Source organism: Macrotis lagotis, chromosome 2 (assembly GCF_037893015.1).
Source record: "Macrotis lagotis isolate mMagLag1 chromosome 2, bilby.v1.9.chrom.fasta, whole genome shotgun sequence".
Taxonomy (NCBI): domain Eukaryota; kingdom Metazoa; phylum Chordata; class Mammalia; order Peramelemorphia; family Peramelidae; genus Macrotis; species Macrotis lagotis.
The window spans coordinates 18,915,565-18,933,723 of record NC_133659.1 but is presented as its reverse complement, the minus strand read 5'-3'; the positions used below and the strand labels follow the sequence as shown (position 1 = coordinate 18,933,723).

Genomic DNA, 18,159 nt, shown 5'->3' with positions numbered 1-18,159 from the left:
CTGAGGTGAGAGTTGGGGGCAATCAGCAATCCAAGAACAGCTTGTGCTAGGGAGGAGCCAGGGGCTGACCTTTGCAAGCCTGCTCCCATTGAGAACTGGGTTACTGGCCCAGGCTCCAGGGCAGTCTCTGGATAGCCTTTGTGGTCAAACAAGAACTGGACTCAGTGTGCTAAGTATAAACCCTAACACGGCCTGGAATGAATGGAGCCCCATAGATCGCTCAGCTCGGAGGGACAGCGGAACTACCCAGTGAAGGCCAAAACGATGGCCCGTCTGTTCTCAGGAGAAGATTTTAACACTTGGCCTCAAAAGAGTTGAGTGTGTTGTGAAGCCACCCAGCTATATTTTTAATGTGAACCATTATTGCACAAATTTAAATATAGAATGAGTCTTTTGGAGCGGGAAGGGACCCTAGGGATAACCGAGTCATAGGGCCAGAATGCTACAAATGTGGTACATGAAAGGGACTGGTCCTAGAGTCAGCAGAAAATTGGTTTCCAATTGCAGATCAAATGCAGCCTCAAACATTTACCCAGCTGTGTGACCTTGGGAAAGTCACTCAATTTTTGTTTGCCTCAGTTTCCTTACTAGTCAATGGGAGAAATAATTACCCTTACTTCCCAGGGTTGTTGGGAAACTCAAATGAGATAACATTTGTAAAGTGCCTAACATAGTGTCTGATAAAGAATAGGTGCTCAATAAACCCTTCCCCTTCTGTAGTCATGGGCAGATTTGAGGCAGCTAGGTGGTGCAGTGGTTAGAGTGCCAAATCTGGAGTCAGGAAAAACCCAACTTCATCTTCAAATTCAGTCTCAGGCACTCATGAGCTGTGTGACCCTGAACAAGTCATTTTACCTCGTTTGCCTCCATTTCTTCATCTGTAAAACATGCTGAAAAGGGAAATGGTGAAACTACTCCAGTGTCTTTGCTAAGAAAGTTTCAAAGACAGTCAGATATGACTGAAACAACTGAAACAATATGGGCAGATGACTTAATCTCTCTCAGCCTCAGTTTCCTTGGCCATAAAATGGGAGAAATGAAATGATGGATCACATCCTGGGCTAAGAATCAAGAAAATGGGTTTAGATTCAAAATCACTTTTGATACTTATAGCTTTGTGACCCTGAGCAAAGTATTTGACTTCTCTGTACCTCAAGAAACTCTCAATGACTTAATTATCTACTGTGACTTGGAGTAATCAGACTGGCTAAATCACAGATCCTTTGGGACTTGAATAACAGTTCTGATACCACTATTTATTTGAGTAATTATATCTGTAATAACTACCTTGTAGCCTTGTTTCTAGGAAACACAGGGCTAAAATAGGCTAATGCATGTAAATTAATTTTCAAACTTTAAAAGTACCATGTAAATATCAGTAATTATTATTAATGTATCTAACATCAGTCTTTTTAAATGTTATTTTATTTTCTCAATCACACGCAAACATTCATCTTTTTTGTAAGCTTTTGAGTGCCATATTTTTTCCCTCTCTCTCTACCCCCTCTCCATGACAGCTGGTAATCTGATATAGATTATACATTAACAATCAAGTTTAACATATTTCCATATTAGTCATGCAGTGAAAGAAGAATCTTAAGTTTTAAAATATTATCTATTTAAGATACCATTATCCAGGCCAGCTCCTCATTTTGCAGAGAAAGTAACTGAGGCCCCTAGAAGGAAAATATCTTATGAGATGTTAGATTAAGAGCTGTAAGGGATTCTAGGAAAAAAAAAATGAATCTGACTCAATTTTGCATATGAGGGAATGGAAGGTAGGTGACTTGTTCAAAGTCCAAGAGGATCAGCACCAGAAGCTGATCTCCTGGTTTAATGGGTTTGTATCCTGCCCATCCCCCCCTGTAGTTTTTGTCAGACCATTTTGGGTATGATATCTCCTCATTTTAAAAATAGAATTCTTTCGTCTCCCCTATCTTTATCTAGTGAAGTCTTTCCTTTTCTTCAAGACTTACTGCACGCACTTCCAGGAAGTCCTTGCTTGCCCTCCTGACTGGCAAAAGGGACCTTTCCTTCAATAATTCTTATTATAGAATTATTTGTTCCACGTCATATCCTATTAAGCTTTATGCTCTATCTTCCAACCTCATCATCAACTTCCCAAGGGCAAGAACTGCATTTTTTTTTAATTTTCCATGGGAGATGAAGGATTGTCGAAGGTTTTCTAAGGAGATTGAGGAATTGGGGACAAGAGGGTACTTGAAAAGGACCTTTAACATTTTATATTGAGAGCTTTCACATTTACCTATATTCATTTCTAATTATTTCATTTAGGAATTCTGTTTTTCCTTTTAACCATTCTGAAGTTTCTTGTTGGTGTACCCTGCTTTCTGATGAGTCAAAAGGACTTTTCTTTTTAATCAAGGACTGCCTTTCCTGAAAATGATATTTCTTTCCAGAGCTTTGTTTCTCCTTCAGGGCTTACTCAACCTTCATTCTGCTTTTCAGGATCCAGCAGATCACATCCAGCATGTTCAAATATCATCTGGTGTGCTGGGCTTTGATTTTTTCACTCTATATTTTTAGTGATCTCTTCTTTTTCTTCTATTTCACTTTCTGGCACCTCATTTTTGCTAGTGGGTAAGTCCCCCAGGACTGACATGCAAGACTGCTTCAGGTTCCTCCCTTTGGGAGATTGAGGGCTTCCACTTTGGTCTCTACCCTCACTGGAGTCAGCACTGGCTCCCACTGGGCTCTGGGTGCCTTTCCTTTAGGCACATCTCAGTCACTCTTGTCCAAGAGACAGGGCAGCAATGAGACATCCCTCCCTTTTCACTGGTCTCTCTGCAAATGAATATAAATGGGAGTGCTGCATGGAAACCACTGGGGGAGGGGTTATGTGGAAGCATTCTAATGATTAGATTTTTAAAGTTAAATAAATAAGTTCACCATGCTAAGCATTTCAGTTTTCTCTTGAGGATTTAGTGGTACAAAATTCCTGATTCAGAGAGGTGGAGGGAGGGGGAAAGGAAGTAAAGGGAGTGGTGGTGGAGGCTTGAAGTGGTCTGGAGAGGGACTAATCCATCATCTTGTGATCACATGACCCAGATTCCTTCCCACCAATATCCTTTCACTGGTCACCTCTAATAACCTTTTCTCTGTCCTCTTCTTTCCTGACTTCTCTATTATCATTTTTACCTGTTATCATTTTCACCCTATTTACTCTTTCCTCTGAGTATCTAAAAGGCTCTCCTTTAATCCCCCCTCTTCTCCTCTCTCTTCTCTTTATCTCCATTTCCTGATCTTTCTGACTGCTGTGCGCACTCTCTCTCTCTAAGCTCTCATTTTGCTTCACCAACTGCCTATTGAACACTTCATACTGGATTTCCCTCAAATGTTTCAAGTTCATGGCATCTAAGATTGCATCCCCAATCAGCATCCTCTTCATTGTTACCCCAGCTCTTGCCCTGGCTCAACCCAGTTCAGGAGATGCCAAACCTTATCTATGTTCTCAGAGAACTAGACTCTCATCTCCCTCACTAGTGCAAAGGCACTGACCCTCATCTTTCTCTGCCTCATCTCTCTTCTTTCTGCTCCATTCTTTCTTCTATTTTTTCATTTTTTAAAATTTTGCTTGGCCGATGCTTTATGTCTCATCATTAGCCTTGCCACATCTATTATTCAAGGAATTATTTTCTTCAATTAGTTTTTATATCTCCTTTTCTATTTGATCAATTTTATCTTTAAAGGATCTGTTCTCTTTTCTCATGTTTTTCAATTTGCCCCGTTGTATTTTTACAAGATTTACTTTTTTCTCTCAATTTTTGTGCTTCCTTTTGCAAAACTGTTCAATTTCTCTTACATTTCTCTTCCAGTTTTTCTGCTTGATTTTTAAAATCTTTTTTGAACTCTTCTAAGAAGTCTTTTGGGGATGGGGACCCATTCATATTCTCCCCTGCAGCTGCACATGTAGTGATTTGTCTTCCATCCGCTTTTAAAAGGGTATTATTCCTGTCCTTATCTCCAAGTTAACTTTCTATAGACGCTGATTTTTTCTGATGTTTTCTACTCTTTTTGAGTTCTTGTGTTGGAGGAAGGGCCTACTTGCAGATCTTAAGCATTGAGAACCCTAGAGACCTACTCAATGATCTGGGGCCATCCACATTGGGAGTGCCAGCTGCTTGCATTCTGAGCAATCTGCTTTGGGAACTTCAGAGTTGGGCATTCCAAGTTGGGAACACTAGTGACTTGTCTAGTCTAGGCCATCCAGTCCAACCTAGTCATGCTGACTGAATGGGAGTCTGGAGTACCTGCTTTGGAACTCTCTCAGCTGGCCTGTTATGTACTGAACCCAGACTCCACGCTGGAAATCTCTTGGTGAGAACTTCCAGTTGGTCTCCAACTTCTCCCTCTGTGCTAGGTTTTTTGGTCACACTTCACCCAAGATAGATCTTGCTCAAAGATACTCCATTTTGTTCTGTGTGTTCTGTCACTCCAAAGAGCCATTTAGAGATTCAATAAAAATGGTTTCTGAGGGAAACCCAGGAAAACTTAACAAAGCTTCTGGCTTCTCTCTGCTATCTTGGCTCCACACCCTCTCTGAGCCATTCTCTATGTGCTTGTCAAAGTCATTGTAAGTCATAGATCTGAATGTCACTCTTTTTCTATTGCCTCCAGGATCACTTATAACCACCCCCCCCCCCAATTTGAAATGTAAAGGCATTCACAACTTGGCTCCCATTGACTTTTTTCTTCTGTCACTTCCCTTCCCAATACTATGGTCAAGTCAAAGTGCCCTTTTCATTCATATACTCCACTTGTTCCCCTGCTCAGGTTCCTTTGACCTAACCTTCCATCTCCCACATGATGTGCTCTGACTTCAGTCTCATTTCCTAAAGTCTAAATCCCTTCAAGATTTGTCTCAAGCAACACCTCCTACATGAAGCCTTTACTGACTCTTCCAAGTGCTGCAAATATTTCCTCCAAGATCACTTTGTCTCTGCCTTGGGTACATTTTGAATTTCTTCTTTGAGTTGAGAGACAGAAGAACAAAGAAACAGATAGAGATGGAGAGAGAAAGAGAAAGAGAAGTCCAAAAACAGAGACAGAGAGACCAAAAAACCAAGTGACATAATTAAAGAGTTTGTGTATGTTTGTATGTGTGAAAGAGGAGAGTACAAGCACTTCCACAGAGGCTCAATGTTAAGTTTGACCCATTTCTTTTCAGCAAATATATATATCCAGAATGGAATATGATTCATAATGTACACTCTGATATTGGGGGAGAGGGTTATTGTTAAAAATGCATAGAGAAGGGGGCAGCTAGGTGATGCAGTGAATAGAGCTCCTGCCCTGGAGTCAGGAGGACATGAGTCCAAATCCAGTCTCAGGCACATATTAATTACCTAGTTGTGTGACCTTAGGCAAATCATTTAACCCCACTGCCTTGAAAAAAACTAAAAATAATACACACAGAAAATAAATATATTTTAAAGAGAGCAGAAATTTCCCAAAGGTAAATTATGTCAGGTAGCCAGGTAAGACAAAAGATAGGAAGGAGGTGGAGAGAGGATCATTTCACTAGATATCAGTAGCACTGATATTTAGGGAAAGAGCAAAATTTTATTTAGGATAATCAATTCTTAAATGAGTCCATGAACTAGACAAAGTTCCTGGGGACTGGCACTGGAACTTTTCCACACTCCACCTCGGGTGCAGTGCTCACTTTTTCTTGGCATTCCCCACCCTCATCTTGTTCAAATTTCACCTCCTATCATTTTTCACTCATTCCTTCTCAAGGAAAAATTTATCATCAGTCCCCTTGTCAACAAATGGCTACATTTTCACACATATGTTACCTTCCCAATAAACTACAAACTTCTTGAAATCAGAGAATGTCTCATTTTAGTATTTGTGTCCCTATTAATTAGCACAGCATATGGTATATCCTGATGCTTCATAATTATTCATTTATTGCTTGATCAACCTGACTAGAATGAAGTAATTTGAAAGGATGAGTTGTGTAATTGGGGGCTGAGGGTGGGTCCAAAAGAGGTGCTGGGAAGCAAAGAATTTTCCAACTCCTCTTCTCATTGTCTGTGTCAAGAATGCTTAGATAGGAAGCAGTCGGACCTGGGAAAGTGCTTAGAGATCCCTTTGCTTCAGAAGAAATCTAGATTTTGTTGAACACCAGAAGAGAGAGGATACAATCAGAGGGAGGACTAAATTCATTGAGGCGAAGAGATGTAAAGTAACTAGTACTGCTTTTCTCTTGCTAATTCCCTCACTGATATTTGATATATTGTGTGTTGCAAGTCCTCAGCACAGATATTACAGCAGTGAAAGTCTTCCCTGATAGGAACACCTGGCCTGTAGACATGATGCCCACAGATCCCTGGTGGGTGAGAGAGAGAGAGAGAGAGAGTAGGCACATCAGTGAACTGGCATTGTAATCAAGAGAAGCACGGCCATAGGATGTCAGGTCCTTGAGGAAACCATGATGGATCAGAGTTAGTACTAGCTTTGCTTACTATATGTAAAGAATTGTGTCAGGCTCTATGGAGGATCAGCTTTGGAATCCAACATGGTCTTTTAATGAGCTCACAACCACATAAGAAAAATAACCTAGATTCAAGTAAAATAAAATGAAAATACAAGGGACGCATTTGTTGAATGGAATGGAATGTGTGATGAGAGAGGCACAAGTCTGCCTTTGTATCACCCCCATCCATTGTTCCTGGCTCATCTTTCTGAGTCACAGTTCTTAATCCTAAGGATTTACAATAGTTGGCCAAGGGAAGAGGAACTAGGAGGAGGAATCCTTTTCGTGATCCCCTCTAAGAATTCCACAAGCATTGACACCTACTTATGCCAGGCTTCATGCCAACCCTGGTGGTATCTCTGGTGGTATTAACCCTGGCAGACTTTCCAATGAATTTCCCACTGATCCAGATTCTTTAATGAATAGAGATAGAACCTGATCCTATGATTTGATTGCTTTAGACACCTCCTGGTAAGGAACATCTTCATCAATGCAGGGTAACGCCTTCTCTGTAATCTTTTATTTTAGAATTATATTATTGAGAAATTAAATGATTTGGTCAAGTTCACCCCCCCATTGTATGTCAAAAAGTAGTCTGAACTCAGATCTTACTGCTGTCAGAAGAGTTTGCTATCCACTATAGACTGTAGAGATAGATAGATAGATAGATATTGATTCATACTAATAGATATAAATAATGATTTATGATAATATAGATAGCTGGTGGATAAAGATAAATTATAGAGATAGATAAATTATGAATGATGGATATAGATAGATAGATAGATAGATAGATAGATAGATAGATAGATGCTAGATAAAAATACAAAGGTACTGATGGATAGACAGATAATCTGCTGAAGCTCTCTCAACCTTCATTATCAGAATTATGATAAGCCCAGTGGGAAGCTCAAGGAGGGGGAGGAATAACACAAGCATTAAATTGAAGCTTCTACCACTGAACCATGCCCTGTGCCCCCTACAGGGGTGAGCTCCAGGATGTTTGGCAATTCACCCAAGTCATTTGACTGTTAGTAACTGATGGAAAATGAAGTGGATGTTTCCACTTCCTCACTACCCACTCACTCTTCAACTCCTTGCAATTCCAGCTTCTGTCCCCACGCCTCTGCTGAGACTGCTCTCTCAAAGGTCATCAGTGACCTTGAGATCGCCAACGCCTCTAGCCTTTCTACAATCCTTGTCCTCCTGACCCTTATGCTGCATATATCACTATTAGTCTCCCACTCCTATTACATTCACTCTTTTTCCCTTGGCTTCAGAATGTGAATTCTCTTGACTCCATGCCTACCTCATTAATTCATCATTCTATGCCTTCTTCATAGGTGTCATCTTTTCAGCCTCTTAGATGTGGGTGTTCCCCATAAAGATTTCAATTTGGCCTCCCCCCTCCTTTGGCAATAGTTTTTCATTTCCTTGCTTTCTAGTAGCCCCTCTACACACATGACTCCAAAATCCCATCTTCTCCCCCTGAGCTTCCCAATGGAAATTCAGGCAAAAGAAAGGGAATAGGTTTTGGAGTCAAAAGATATGGATTCAAATCTTGGTTCTGCCATTTCCTATCTGTATGACCTGGGACGTAGCTATATACTAAGAGAATTGGACTAAATGAACTCTGTTTCTTCCAGCTTTGAATTTATAGTCCTGTGGTTCTTGGATTCCCTCCTCCTACAACCCCATCACCAATGGTATCTCATTTCTTTTTCTGTGGTTCAACCATTCAACATAGCTCTTTCCTTCAAAACCTTGGGGTTAACCTATTTCTTCCTTCTCTCTCCCTTCCCAGATATAATTATCTATTCTACATCCAAAGCATCTCTTAAATACTTTCTTTTCTCTGTAGTCCTACCATTGCCCCTGCCCCAACCCAAATCCACTTCATTGTCTTCTTGGATTTATAGTATTCTAGGAAGTTGAGATAATAGGTTGCACTGAGTAGAAAGAACAATGGATTTGGAACCAAGAGACTAGGTTTTGAATCCCTTGGGGATTTCAAGCATATAAGCCCAACCCTCTCATTCTGTAAATGAGGAAACTGAGGCACAGAGAGGTCAAGTGACTAATGTGGTAATTATCCATTCATTAGATTTCTGAGCAGTCCAGTGTTCTATACATTCTGCCATGCTGCCTCTGAGATTCATTATCCCAATGTATAAATGAATAGATTGCATCAGATGCCATTTTGACCCTTATATCTCTATATAAGCTGGGAAAGCTAAGAGACAAATATGAGAAGAGCATTCTGAGCAGGAAGGTGGGGAAAGTTAGTTCAAAAGTGTGAGAAAGGAAGATGGAATGTAAATTGAGAGTATCAGTAAATAGGCTAATGTGTCTGAAGTTCCACTGAGATGTTATAATAATATATTATGATGTGCAGAAGCTTATTAGCACCTGTGGTTATTTTGGAAGCTTCAACTAGATTTTTCCAACAAGTAAATTTTAATATTTTTAAATAACATCATTTTAACTATATGAAGTATGTCTCCTGAGTTAGATTAAGCACTCATCATTTTCTAATAGACTTATTTTTACTAAGAATTGTAGAAGGTCTAGAAATACTCAGATAAGTTACAGAACACATAAAGTGATTTCTCATTCCCTCAGTTGACATGGTCAATATTCCACATTTCCATGTATTTCAATAATTTCTTCTAATATGTATCCTGAATTTCTTCATTTCTTTAGTTGGGGTACTCTTTTAGCTCAGAATACTCCTTGTAGTTCTGTCTGTGTTGCCAAATACCAATCCTCTGATGATACAATATCAAGAATATTCATGCCTTTAGTAATAGATATAATATATACATATATTAAATATTTAAAATCTTGCATATTCTTTTTTTTGGGGGGGGGTTGCAAGACAATGAGGTTAAGTGACTTGCCCAAGGTCACAGCCCTAGGAAATTAAGTGTCTGAGGTCAGTTTTGAACTCAGATCCTCTTGACTTCAGGGCTGGTGCTCTATCTCCTGTGCCACCTAGATGGCCCAAATTTTACATATTCCAACAATAAAATTTATATCACAAAGTTTTTAAGACTTTTTAAAATAAAACACCTTGAAAAAATATGTTTGTTCAAAAAATATTATTTTTCTTCTGTTGGATCCATGTGATATCAGTCTGTTGTCCCAAAAATGCTGAATGGTAAATTATTACCTAAAAATAATAGTAATAATAACAGCAGCATTTATATAGCATTTGCTCAGGTGTTGTCCTTAGTGCTTTACAATTATTATTTAATTTGATCCTCACCATAACCCTAAAAAGTAGTTATTATACTATTCCTATTTTACATATATGGAAACTAAGGTAGCACTTAAGTGATTTACCTAGAATTACATAGCTAGTAAGTATCTGAATCCAGATTTGAACTTATGTCTTCCTAAACTAACCTATCTAGCTTCCTCTATTTGAGTGTCAATATAAATGTCATCCCAATAAGTCAAAGATCAGTGCCAACAAGGTCCCTAGAGTGGAATAGAACTGATAATCTGTCTAGCTTCCCCTCATGTGCACCTACTTTGGTACTGTTCCCTCGAGGAGAAGCCATGGAGATCCTATTCTAACTTTCAGTGTCCTGAGATAACTCTTTCATATGTTATTCCTTTATAATTCATAGTTGCAGTTTCTTTTTCTTTATCTTAATCATTTTTTCTTTTTAAAAATATTTTATTTATTTTCCAACTTTATGCAAAGATAGTTTTCAACTATCATTTTTGCAAGGATTTGAATTTTACAATTTTCTTCTTCCCTCCCTTCTTTCCCCTCTCCCCCTTACAGAAATCAACAAGCTATATATGTGTAACCATGCTAAACATGGATCCATATTAATCATGTTGTGAAAGAAGAATCAAATCCAAATGGGAAAACACAACAGAGAGGAAAAATATATAATATTTAAGAAAACTTTTAAAAATCAAAGATAGTAACCTTTAGTCTGCATTTAAACTTCACAGTTCATGCTCTGACTAGTATTTGTCATCACAAGTCTTATAAGATTGTTATTGGTTATTATAACTGAACAAGTCCATTATAGTTGATCATCACCCAATATCGATGTTAGTGTGTATAAATCTTCTTTTGGTTCTGCTCACTTCACTCAGTATCAGTTCATACAAGTCTTTCCAGGCTATTCTAAAACTCCATGTCTCATGGTTTCTTATAGAACAATACCGTTACATTAAATTCATATATTACCATCTCTTCAGCCATTCCCCAATTCATAAGTATCCCTTCAATTTCCAGTTCTTGACTACTATGAAAAGAGATGCTATAAATACTTTTGTATATGTGGGATTTTTGCCCTTTTTCATGATTCCGTTAGGATATAGGACCAGTGGTGGTAATGCTGGATCAAAGGGTTATGTATGGTTTTATTGCCCTTTGGGCACAGTTCCAAATTGTTTTCCAGAAAGGTTGGATCAGTTAACAACTCCACCAACAATGCATCAGTGTCCCAGTTTTCCCATATTCCCTCCAATATTGATCATTTTTCCTTATTAGTAATATTAGGTATGATAAGTGTGAGGTAAAACCTCAAAGTTGTTTTAATTTATATTTTTCTAAGAAATAATGATTTAGACCATTTTTCATATGACTATAGATAGTTTCAATTTTTTCAACTGAGAATTGCTAGCCAATTTAATCTTAGTTTTTCTAATTACATGTAAAGATATTTTTAACATCCATTTTTGTAAAATTTTCTCCCTCCCTCAATTCTCATCCTCCTCACCAGACAGTAAGCCATATAATAAAGGTTATATGCTAAATCATTTAAATATATTTCCATATTAGTCATATTGTAAAAGAAAAATCAGAATAAAAGTTAAAAAAACACAATTTAAAAAAAAGAAAATATGCTTTGATCTACATCCAGACTCCATGGTTTTTTTCTCTGACTGTGGATAGCATTTTTCATCACAAATCTTTTGGAATTGTCTTGAATCACTGTATTGTTGAGAATGGCTAATTCATTCACAGTTGATTATCACACAATTTTGCTGTTACTGTGTATAATATTCTCCTGGTTCTGTTCACTTCACTCAGTATTAGTTCGTGAAAGTTTCTTCCAGGCTTTTTCTGAAATTCTCCTGCTCATAATTTCTTATAAAACAATAATAGTCCATCATATTCATATACTATATTGTATTCAGATATTCCTTAATTTCTGAACATCCTCTCAATTTCCAGTTCTTTCATAGCTGCTGTTTCAAAAAATTAATAACAAATATTTTAAAGTTACCTGCTATGTACCAGGCACTTTGATAGATTCCAGGAAAACCCTTAAAAAGAAGAAAATAATCCCTCTTCCATCAAGGTTACATTCCAGTTGAAAAGACAGCAAATTACAATTTACAGTCTTAAAGATATCTGAGCAAGGAGATGTTATTTATGTGTTCCAGCTTCTCCCAGATCAGTGAGTTTTGCCAGCATATTTTCTCAAGTAACAATCATGGTAGAACAAACAAGCCAATTCTAAACCTTTAGGAAGGAAGATACATAAATTTAAGCAAAGGCCAGTTTAGAATCTTGAGAACATCTAAGCAAGGATGTGTTGCAGGTGTGACTATGATCATGGAATCATAGATTTATTGTAGACCTGGAAGGAATTTCACAGACTATCTAGTCCATTCCACTTTCCTTATGTTGATGGTGAAAGTGATGCCCAGAGAGATTAGCTGACTTGTCCAAGGTCTCATGGTTCGAATCTGAGTCCTTTAACTTCAAATCCTGTGTTCTTTTCATTGTTCCATATTGTAGTAAAATTGTGAGTAGTTGCAATCTGCAGCTCCTCTGTGTAGAGAGAACTACCACTGAGACAGATTCTGAGATGATTGAAGCATTGGCATATGGTTTTTGTAATTGGGCAGAATATTTACCTAACCTTGAGGAGTCCAATTTCAATTTTCCTGTCATGAGCCTGAAAACAAGTTTCCTAGACCTCTTCGGTTGTAGACACAGAAAAGTGCATGGGAAGAAAATGAGAGTTTCTGGGGAATCGTGGGTGACATTTCTGGATAATGTTTTTCCCCACCCTTCAGGCCCCTCCCCCCTAACAAGAAAAGTTCTTTCTTTCTGGGCCTTCTAACACAAGGGCTTTTAATTCATATCCCCAAGAAATGCGTTTGAACAAGCTTTTTATTTTATTTTTTTAACTCTAAGCATGTAGCTTTTTCCATGGGCTAAAACTTCTGGTCTTTCAAAGGCAGAACTAATGGGGGATTTGGGGCCAGTGAAATATTTGTGCAATTAATTAGGGACCCACAAAAAGCAAGTTGATCCAGATGCAAGCAAAACCTTCTGGTGAGGGGAAAGGAGACTGTAAATATGTTATCACACTAAGTGGAAAGCATTAGCCAGGCTTCAACACCTGTTCCTGTCCTACTAAGGAACACCGCTTTGGGACCACAATAAAATCTTTGCATTTTTCAACTATCATTGTTGGCATCCCCAAACTGATTCTGAGGAGGAAAGAACTATTCCCAGATGTTTATTCTTTCATATTTCTGCCAAACTGGGGAGAAATGTCAGTTGGAGGGACTCTAAGTCCCATGCAGAATTGGGAAACAAAGATAACTGTTAAAATACTTAGCCCCAGGTGTGGAAGGAAGTTGGGAGATGCTCTTGACTGATTTTCTCTCCTTCTACAACACCCTTGACCAATGACTATCTCGCATTTCTTTGGACATTTTTTATTTGGTCTGATTGATTTTGTGAATGTGTCTCTGTGTATATGTTTGTTTCTGTGTCCTTGTCTGACTGTGTGTCTGTAACCTGTGGCTTAAGGATCACTAGAAATAGGATCAATTGTGGATGCTCCCCAAAAGATAATCCATCATTTTGTTTTATAGTTCTACCATCCAAAATTTGTTCTAGAATAACTGAACATAATGACTTTTGAATAGCTCAAATCTAGTTTTACACAAATATAGGGAACAAGGTCTCCATCTAAGCACTCAAAGTAAGAAGTAATATTGAGCAGAGGATGCCATCTATTTCACTCCAAAAAAATGTAGAATATGCCAGTGGCTCATAGGAGTCCATAAACAAATGGAGAAAATCACATAATGGAATGTCTCATAAAAAAGAGGCACAATTCTTCTACATCTTGTGAGTCCTGTTTTTCCACCAGGTTCCTAAAACCTCTTCCAATTCAGTGATGCCCTCTTCTCTCCCCAAAAGCAGACAATCTTGATGAAACCTCTGGCATAATTTCAGGGATATTTTAGGACATAGATTTAGCCATCTGGCTCATTTCAAATTCACCTAGTACTATGATCTAGCCTAAATCACTTTGTCTTCTCCAATGGAATGACTTGAGAGAATTTGTCAAATGCTTCAATTACATCTACCCTGAATATAACCTAAAGCACTCTTGTGAGTATGTAAATGGTTCTGTGAACTCAAAGATGTGACTATAGCATCCATCCTTTATTTCCATTCTGTACAACTCATGTTATTGTCTTGCAGGATATCACTAAAACTGGTGGGATGAGACCCAGAATTCCATATTTGTCATGTTACAGCCTGATCATCCCCAGTACGGTTCTTTCTGTTAGCCCTTGATGAATACTCTTTTTTGTCATTGAGAGTCAGAAATTTACTTTGATTTGTAATTTTGCAGCAACACTGGGGGAATATTGACATTTTGAAATATGGATGTTTGTTTTAAGGAGAAAGTTGAGGTCATAAAAGAGTTTTGCCATTTTCAAAGGAAATATAATTTCATCTCCTGCTGTAGTCTAGTTCACAATTAAGTTAAGTATGAAGAAAGAAATATGATTGTATCCATAGGAGACATCATGATACAATGAGAAAATCACAGAAAATAAAATGGATAATTTTGATTACATGAAATTAAAAAGAGTTTGCACAAATTCTCAGAAGAAAAAATAAAACTAATTAGTCATGAAAAATGCTTTAAAGCATTATTGATTAGAGAAATGCAAATTAAAACTCCTCTGAGGTATCACCTCACACTTACCAGATTGGCCAATATAGCTAAAAAGGAAAATGATCAATATTGGAGGGGATGGGAGAAAACTGGAACACTGATGCATTGCTGGTGGAGTTGTGAATCAATACAACCTTTCTGGAAAACAATTTGGAATTATGACTATTTTTACTGGCATTTTCTTCAGCAAATAATTCTTAGTTGTTTTAATTTCATTTTCTTTGATGTACATTCATTTTTTTTGATTCAAGTAACTTGAGTTTATTGTTAAAGATCAAATTAACCAATGGTTTATAAATTTGTTGGGTTTTTTCATAAAACTAACTCCTTTTATTTTTAGTTCAGTTATATTTGCTTTCAATGTTATTAATTTCCCCTTTTATTTTCAGTGCACGGTGAGGGATTCATGTGTTCTTTTTCTAGTTGATGTTGTTTTAATTCCATAGTCAATTCATTGGTTTACTCTTTCTCTCTTTTCTTAATTTATGCATTTAGAAGTAGAAAATTTTTTCCGAAAGACTACTTCGGTTGCAACATAATAATTTTGATATGTTGTCTTATCAGCATTATCTCTAATGAAGTTTTTAATCATTTCTATGATTTGTTCTTAGACTCCCATTATTTCAGGATTAGGTTTTTTAGTTCCCAAAGACACTTTATTAAATTCAATCTATATTGCATTGTGATCTGAAAAACATGCCTTTAATATTTCTGATTTTCTGCTTTTGGTTGTAAGGTTTTTATACTCTAATCCATGACAATTTTTTGAAGGTGTCATGAATAGCTGAGAAGGCTTACTTTTGTTCTTTTTCTATTCAGCTTTCTCCAGAGGTCTATCACGTCTAGTTTTTTAAGAGATTATATTCATCTCCTTCTTTCTTATGTATCTTATGGTTACAATTTTCCAGCTCTGAGAGGGGAAGGTTGAAGTCCCCCTCTAGTATATTTTTATTGCTTATTTCCTCCTGTAACATTTAACTTTTCTTTATGAATATGTTTCAGATGCTCTGAAATTTGGTGCATTTTGTTTAGGATTGACATTATTTCATTGCCTTTAATACCTTTTAACAAGATGTAGTTTTCTTGCTTATCACTTTAATTTTATTTTTGCTTTGGTTGAGATCATGGTTGATTCCTGACTTTTGGATTTCAGCTGAAGCATAATAAAATCTACTCTAGTCCCTTATTTTTACTTCTAACGTGTGTCTCTTTTTCAAGTGTGTTTCATATAAACAACATATTATTGGAGCTTTGTTTCTCATTCATTCTGTTCTTCATTTTTATTATAGCAGCAAATTCTAATATTTACATTCAAATTATGATTATTAATTATGCATTTCCTTTCATCCTATTTTCTTCTAACTATACTCTTCTCTATTTGTTTTTGTCCCATCCATCTACAAAAGTCTATTTTGCTTCTGACTACCTCCTTAATCCACCCTCTTTTTTTTCACTCCTTCTTCTTATCTCTTTTCTCTCCTACTTCTTGTTGGGTAAGATAGATTTATATACCTAATTGATTATTTTTCTAAACCCTTCTTTCTTTGAAGGCATTCAGATAAATTACATTTAAGCATTACCTAACCAATCCCACCATATTTCCCTCCATTGTAAAAGTGCTTCCTTGAACAGCTGTTTTATATGAAGCAACTTTCCTCATTTTTCCTATCCTTTCCCCCTTCTTCCAGTGCACTCCTTTTTCTTGCATATACATTTTTATTGAATAATCCCAACATAGTCAACTCACATCCATGCCCTTTCCATATACAGAGTCCTTCAAACTACCATAATAATTATAATCTTCTTAGGAGTTATATTTATCTCTTGCCATATGGGAATATAAACAGTTCAATGTTACATCCCTTATGAATTGTCTTACATGCTTATATTTTTGTGCTTCTCCTGAGTCTTGTGTTGGAAAGCCAATTTTTCTATCATCCCTGGTGTTTTCATCAGGAATTTTTAAAAGTTCTCTATTTCATAAAGGATTCATTACCCCCTAAAAGATTATATTCACTTTTGTTAAGCAGATTATTCTTAGTTGTAATTTCAATCCCTTAACCTCTTGAAATATGTACCTCCACTCCTTTAACACATAAACTACTAAATCTTGTGTGAACTTGACTATGAATGCATGATTTTTGATTTGGTTTTTTCATTCTCCTAGCAATATAAGACTATATATAATATTCCTGGTAGTTTTCATTGGAATCTCTTTAGGATATCAGGCAGTTTTCCTTAATAATTTCTTGAAACATGATATCTAGGTTCTTTCTTTGATTATGGCTCTTAGGCTCTGCAATAATTCTCAAATAATCTTTTTTCATCTGTTTTCAAATGAGATCTTTTTCATTTTCTTCTATTTTTCATTCTTTTGATTTCATTTTACTGCATCTTGCTGTCTCCTGGAGTCATTAGCTTTCACTTGCTCAATTTTTACTTTTAAAGAATTATTTTCTTCAGTGAGCTTTTGTACTTCTTTTCTCCTCATTTGGACAATTTTGTTGTAAAGGTGCCATTTTCTTCAGTATTTTTGGTGCTTCTTTTCCCAAGCTGTTAATTGATTCTTTTTTTTTTTTTAGTTTTTGCTAGGCAATGGGGTTAAGTGGCTTGCTCAAGGCCACACAGTTGGGTAATTATTAAAGTGTCTGAGGCTGGATTTGAACTTAGGTACTCCTGACTCCAGGGCCAGTGCTCTATCCACTGCACCACCTAGCTGCCCCTGTTAATTGACTCTTGAAAAATTTCTTGTATCATTCTTAGGTTCTTTTCTCGATTCAACTTCCACCATTTTATTTGATTTAAAAAATCCTTTTAGCTCTTCTAGTAATTCTTGTTGTAGTTCTGTCCAACTCACAATTTTTCTTTGAAGATTTGCTTATAGCTATTTTAACATTGTTATGTATTTTTGAGTTTGTATCTTTTTATGGTCAGTTGCTTGTTTTATTGTTTGCTCATTTTTCCAGTCTATTCCTTGATTTTGAACTTTGTGTTTGAGTTGGGCTTTGTTCCTGTGGAGCAGGTCCTGTTCTCTGTCCTAAGCTTCAGATTTTTTTTTTTCACTTTGTTGCTTTTGGACCTAGTTCTATCTTTTTGAATTTTTCCTATTTTTAAGTTGTTATGATCTGAAGAGATTTTGTAACTGCTCTCTTGGTCCTTACCCTATAAGGGCCGCTGACCCCTTGCAGTCACAAATGATATATATCTTCAGGATCCCTGCTCCCTTGTGACTGCAAGCATTCCTGTCTGCCTTGGAACTGTGACAGTTCTCCCCAATTATAGAGAAGGATCATCATTAAAGAAGTTCTTCCCCCTTCTAACCCCTCTCCCCCAGGAGCCCTTTTATTCTGCAAGCCAACAGCGAGTATATTAGGAGCAATAGGCCTGGGATCACCATTCTGAAGGAGTATACAAGCTCTTTAGAGAGAGTGTAACATTTCTTCCTATCTTCATTTCAGGCAGTTCCTTTGAGTGTCTCTGGGCCTTTGCAATGGGTCACTTTTCTAACCACCAGAATGCTGAAAATGTTTCCTCTTTTACCCCTGGTATTTTGGACTGAGTACTTAATGCAGTCTTCATTGCTTTTCTGAAATGTCCCAGAAACTGCTCTGGAAAAAGCAATAACTCATTGAATCAAGGATATTGGAGGGGAGAAGGGAGGAAAATAGGTACGAAGGAAGGAAGGAA

At 37.1% G+C, this 18,159-nt stretch overlaps 1 protein-coding gene across 8 annotated transcripts in view; it reads left to right on the top strand.

The window, feature by feature from the left end:
* The window catches only part of FGGY (FGGY carbohydrate kinase domain containing), a 529,413-nt gene that overhangs the window by 467,299 nt on the left and 43,955 nt on the right, over positions 1-18,159 (top strand). The window contains exon 15 of one of the 8 annotated variants that reach the window (XM_074221310.1): positions 1-18,159. This exon is cut by the window's left edge and continues 13,298 nt beyond it. The exons of the other annotated variants lie outside the window; for them this stretch is intronic. The gene's annotated coding sequence lies outside the window, so the exon portion shown is untranslated. 8 annotated transcript variants of the gene reach the window in all.